At 40.7% G+C, this 6,000-nt stretch overlaps 1 long non-coding RNA gene across 2 annotated transcripts in view; it reads left to right on the top strand.

Annotated features, from left to right (window-relative positions):
- Nucleotides 1–4,633: 4,633 nt before the first annotated feature.
- The window catches only part of LOC141573205 (uncharacterized), a 76,113-nt gene continuing 74,746 nt past the window's right edge, over nucleotides 4,634–6,000 (top strand). For both annotated transcript variants that reach the window (XR_012498891.2, XR_012498890.2), the window contains exon 1: nucleotides 4,634–4,821. This is a non-coding gene — a long non-coding RNA (uncharacterized LOC141573205). The remainder of the gene's footprint in view (nucleotides 4,822–6,000) is intronic.

The following is a 6,000-nucleotide window of genomic DNA, read 5'->3' as shown; positions in this document are numbered from 1 at the left end:
AACAGTAGTGGTCCTCCTTACTTCTACCAGGACTATGGCTATAGATTGCCAACTGGTTTTCAAATGCTACTTCCTAGTGGTCAACAACACCCCACCACTCTCTTTTCCATTACTTTGCCTTATTTTTCGTAATAAAAGAATAAATATTGGAAAATGTCCATGGCTTAACACATTTGTATTGTAAGTGAGAGATTTCTAAAATACACTGCTCACACCCCTGATCCTGTACACAACAACAAAACTATGGTTAGGTTCCAGTTCAAGATGGCGACATAAGAGATCCTAAACTCACTTCATGTCCACATCGGATCTACAGCTACATACAGAACTACTTCCTCTGAAAAAAAACTAAAAACAGGCTGAAAGACTCGGAAGCATCTGGTGAATGAAGGTTGACATTGAAATGGGTAGGAGAGGCTGGGTGGGACTCAATCTCATCATAAATCCCAAGCCTGGCGCAGCAACTCATAGTGGGGAGGGAGCTCAAAACCTGGAGCTTCTCTTGGAGGAGCAAAGGATTCATACCCTACCTCAGGCACCGCAACTTGTAAGACCTGCTATCTGAGACAAGTCCCTAAAACATCTAGCTTTGAAACCAGTCGCGCTCATGTCCACAAAACCCGCAAGAGTACAAACAACTGAGATACGATTCTTAAAAGGCTTGTGCCCATGAACTCACCCTCTGCAGGGCCCAACGCAGCACCAGGCATGGGAGGGGCACTGGAACTTGGGCTTGCTGTGGGAGAAGCTTGTGTGCTTGTCTTGGAGCTTTGGCCTGAGGGGCAGGCATCTAATGGACACTGTCATGCAGGGTGGCCTGCAGGGTCTCTGCTCCCGCTCCCCATACAAGAACGCAGGATATGGTGAGGCCAAAAAGGAACACCCACGGAGCCATAGATGGGGGAGTCATACCACTATATTCTCTCTGGCGGCACTATACTCTCACTGGAGGCTGGATCCACACTGTCCGCAAACCGCCATCCACATTTGCCAGCCCAGCCGCCATCTTCTTGCTAGCCCCATTCTTTCTCTCTTTCCTCCTTTCCTAGCGTAGCCACAGCAGTTATATTAGTGGCCAATGGCTCACTGGTTATAGCTGACGGCCAACTAGCCACAGCTGATGGCCATGCAATCACAGTTGGCCATTTACTACCTGAGCCAGCACCTGTCTATGTGAGGCCGAGAGCCTGGAAACTACTCTCTGGGGCTCCGCCCCCACAGACACACACAGGGGGCAGTCTGCTGGGGTGCTCTCCTGGATGAAAACTGTCTGGTGCCATCTTTGTTTGCTCTCTCTGCCTTGCTCCAGTTGCCTGGCTCCTTCTTTGTTTGTTTGTTTTCTTTCCTTTTGGGTGCAATCTCTTCACTTTGGTCATTCTAGTCGGTGGGCGCCCTCTTCATACTGTCCCTCTGCCTTGCTCCAAACTCTATATTCTCCCTCTGCTTCACTCCAGCCAGTGGGTATCAACTTTAAACACAACAACAAAAAAGAAAGAAAACAAAAACAAAAACAAAAAAACTCTAAGCTTTTCTGTTTCATTTTCTTCTTTCTTCAGAAAATTTTTCTTTCCCAGCAGGCACCATCTGTATGCTCCCGTCCCCCTAGCTCCAGCCAGCAGGCACCATCTTTGCGGTCTCCCTCTGCAGCAGGCTCTAGAGCAATGGTATCTTCTGGAGGGGAGCTTTTACCTGTGTCTGCCTCAGTTTTATGTCTGGCTGCTTGACAGGGGACACTTCTACATCGCCTGGCTCTGGTGGACAGTGGGGCTGACGGAGAAAGCGTTCTTAAACAGCTTCCATCTCCATGACACAGGAAGAGGCAACAGACCCAGGAGCTCAGTCTTTCTTTGAGAGAGGGCCAATTAGCTAATCATCATGACTACTGCCTGAGGGGCAGGCTTCTAATTACAGGCATTTAAGGGCTGACTAAACCTTCCTTCTGAGGGCAGGTGCTATCTTCCTAATCTCCCCCTGCTGTGCTCCAGAGCACCAGTAATTTCCTCGCATTCTGGAGGGAGGGATCTTTTGCATGCATCTTGAACCCTAGTATTTTCTTTTGGAGCCCTGATCTTTGTCGCTGCTGCCCAGTAGATATTCCTTAATAGCCTGGCTCTGGTGGCCAGGGGGTTTTGGATTTCTGGGTCCCACAGGGCCATCACAATTGGAGGGATAGTTCTTGGCAGGCTACCATCCCCAGGATACTACACAGCCAGCAGACTGATACACATGTGTCAACTGAAAAACAATATCGACTAAGTGTTTCATCACCAAAAAGACTTATATGGAAAAAGGAAAGGGTTGCAAACCAGTGCGTGCGGACACGGAAAGCCACTTATATACTCTGGCCTGCAAGCCAAGATGGAAGAGTAATTATAGAAGGAAAAAATAAGTTAATGGAAGGGGCAGTTAGGGCCAGAATTCTTCCTGTACAGTTTGCACTTGTATGGTTCTTGTGATTACGTAGAGTGCGAGAACTGCCATAAGCCTTAGCTCCTCCCATAGACCATCCAACGACTGACCATGTTTGCTTAAAGTTCCACTTAGTCTTTATCAAACCCCAGTCGTTTCATGAAAGAGGCCTACTTGCTTGTCCTGGAGTTGTGGCCCGAGAGGCAGGCTTCAGGTGTGGCACATCTAGGACCTACAGACTTGCTCTCAGGGAATGTAGGCTGGTACATGCCATCTTGGGTTCTTTCTCTGCCTCACTGCCCAGGGAACTCCTGTAGATCACTTGGCACTGGTGGCCAGTGTGGCTTACACTTGAAGTCCCATAGGACTGTATATATTTACATACCTTAAAAGCTGCTGCCTGAGAATCTGGCTTCCAAACAGCTTGAATCTAGGTGTTGACTGACATCCCGTTTAGGGCATTGACAGGTCTTGGCACACCTTCAACTACTGGGAGCCATTACAAGTCAAATAGGCCCCTTGAACAATCACAAAGGTTTGAGAGACAACAAAAGGCTAAGGCAGGGTTGAATGATAAGTCATGGGGATGTAATGTACAGCATGGTGACTATAGTTAATTATACTGTATTGCATATTTGAAAGTTGCTATGAGAGTAAATCTTCAAAGTTCTCAACAGAAGAAAAGAATTTTTTGTAACTTTGCATAGTGACAAATGTTAACTAGACTCACTGTGATGATCATTTTGCACTATACACAAATATTGAATCATTACATTGTATACCTGAAACTAATATAATGTTATTCAAATATACCTCAACAAAACAAAACCATAGTTAGTTGATTTAACTGTGTTATCAAACAACAGAGGCCTCATGAAAGATATCTTTAACATATGGATCATAATTTCTATTCAAGTAAGTATTTGTATTGGTCCAGATAAGAGTGGGTACAGGTTTATTCCTACAGTTCTATGTTAACTTTCTTGGCACTAACATATTTATAGGGCTTCATAATTCCCATGGTGTTCTGCTAAGTATATGGCACCTTCATCCATAGCCCTTTGTCATAAGATGACTATTTTCTCATTTTCAACATAATTTTTCCATTTATGGTTTAGTTTGTTTAGCATCCTTTGGTGATAATCCAAAAATAATCCTTTGGTAGAGGATTAACTCAAATTTCAGGAAAATATCCCTTCCCTGTAACACATATTAATTTACCCTTTATTTCCTAGTTACAATTTAGTGCAGTTTTTAACTTCCAGCTGGCCTTAGAATTCCTGGCCACTTTCTTTTTCTTGAAAAGGACATCCTGACCTGATAGGATGTTTTTATAGCTTGAATCTAACTGGGTGTAAAATATTGCTTATTAAGAATTCACTCAAAAGTGTTTTCACCTAATGAAAGCTAGAGAAGAAACAATTCTGAGGAAGAAACAGCAAATATCTCAATCTTGTCTTATTCACATGAATTATTGTATTAATTATAATGTCTTTCTTAGTCTTTGAAATACTATGCTTAAGGATAAAAGTTTTAAGAAAGCAGCACTATTATCTGTAGTGTTATCTTGTCAAATTAAAAGGTTTTAATAAGATATGATGTGATTCTATATGTACTCAGCACTATTATTTGCCCTTTCTCTTCTATACTCCATTAGCATGTGAGTCAAATTATGATTTCCTCTTAGATCCACAGTAATGCAAATTGAGTTACTTGAAACAAATCCACCACCGTACATGAGTACATTCCAGTATTGCAACTCTGGCTGACAGAATACTGCTTTGGGCATCTACCTGTAATTCTCAGTCCAAAGTTAATTCACATCCATAGAAGTTAGGCACACTCTTCTCAAATTAAGTGCCCCAAATTAAATACTTTTATGTTAATCAACCTTTAGCCAGATACTTAACAGTAAAATCAAAACCCAAATTATTTCTTTGTTTAGCAAATAAAGCAAAGCAACATTAATGTGAGTTCATGGGTCCTCATTTACATTTCAGTTGCCTTCTTAATAATTTTCAACTTGTGGCCTGCTGTGTCCCCAGTTATTCTGCTGTGTCCTGAAAAAAATCAATGGGGATGTTTTCCACAATTCAATGTGCCTTTGGGACCACAGCCAATGCTTTTCTGAGAAAAGATGACAGTTTTACTGACCTTGTCTAATTTTGAAACAGAAAAATAGCGAGTTTCCAGCTTTCTTTAATTTTTCTTTTCAGGGGTGAGAATGCTAAATGACAGCTGTGTGGGCCGTGTTTAGCTCTTCACATCAAGAAAACAGACTATTGGACCATCTGATAAAAGTGCTGCTACCATTTGAGTGTTACAACAGTTTCTCTCCTCCAGAAAACATCTAAACAACCATGAAACTTGAAAACTGGGAACCAAAGGAACCTTTGGCATTTTGTTCAACAGGTAAGTTAACCTCAAATTCTTAAATATATATATATTTATTTTTTTTTTTTACAACGAGGCTGAGAAAGGAAAGTGTCTATCAGAGTCGAAAAGGCAGAATTGAAAAGGAAATCAGAGTTTATCAACAACTGTAGCCACAATTTATGGTACTTCCAGATTTGAGATTTGTCGGTCTTTTTTCTCATATCGCTGGTCTTTTTTCTCATATCTCCATGATAACCACTATCATGATTGTTCTCAATGATTTTTATATCAGTGATGACTAGTAATAATAAAAACGAATAATTCTTGATATCCACCTTGCACCAGGTACATTTTAATGCACTCTTAAATACACACTGTCATTTAATTCTCACATCAATAGGTATCTCCATTTTACTGATGAATGGACTGGGTCTTGGAATAGTTAAAGAACTTTGCCTCTAATCACTCAGCTGATAAATTGCAAAACTTATATTGAACTATGGTCAATTTGAATTCAGAGTCTTAGCTTAACAATTACATATTTCAATATAATATTTATATTGTTTTAATGAAGAGTTGCCTGAACTTGAAATCTCTAGGATCAGATTTGAGTTCCCTTTGATTTGATAATATATTTATTTTTAGCTCAATTTGTTTAGTTTTGTTGTACCTGTTTAACTGTTAAAATTTGAAGACTCAAGAGAATTACATAAAGGAGATGCTCAGGTAAAATTCTATTTGTTTTTCATAGAGCTCATAGCAAACATTTAAAAGAAAAATAATCCAATAATCTCTATGACAAACAAAGGCAAGGTATATCATTTAACTCACAGAGTGAAAGTGCCCATTCTTATACATGAAGTCTTACATTAGCATTAGAAATATGTGCCTCAGTGAGGCATACCAGGCTCCTTTGTCCACTGCTTAGAGATGCCATATGGAGTGGCTAGAAGAGCACAGATCATTTTGTGTCATCTCCAAGATCTCAGTTGTCATACTTAGAGATGCCAAAGTTCCCTCTAGAAAGTATATTCCAGTTTTCTCTTTCCAGTAGGGTATAGAAAATTCCAAAGCAATCACCCCAAATCTCTCTCTTTATATATATATATGTACATACACACACACACACACACACACACACACACAACTTTCACTATTTATTTTAAAGTTGTGATCAAATATCTGTGGTTCTAGGGAAGTCATCTAAAAAGACTG

This window comes from Rhinolophus sinicus, chromosome 4 (genome assembly GCF_057876585.1).
Source record: "Rhinolophus sinicus isolate RSI-liver-muscle chromosome 4, RSI-T2T, whole genome shotgun sequence".
NCBI classification, from domain to species: Eukaryota; Metazoa; Chordata; class Mammalia; order Chiroptera; family Rhinolophidae; genus Rhinolophus; species Rhinolophus sinicus.
This window is presented reverse-complemented; position numbering and strand designations above follow the sequence as displayed.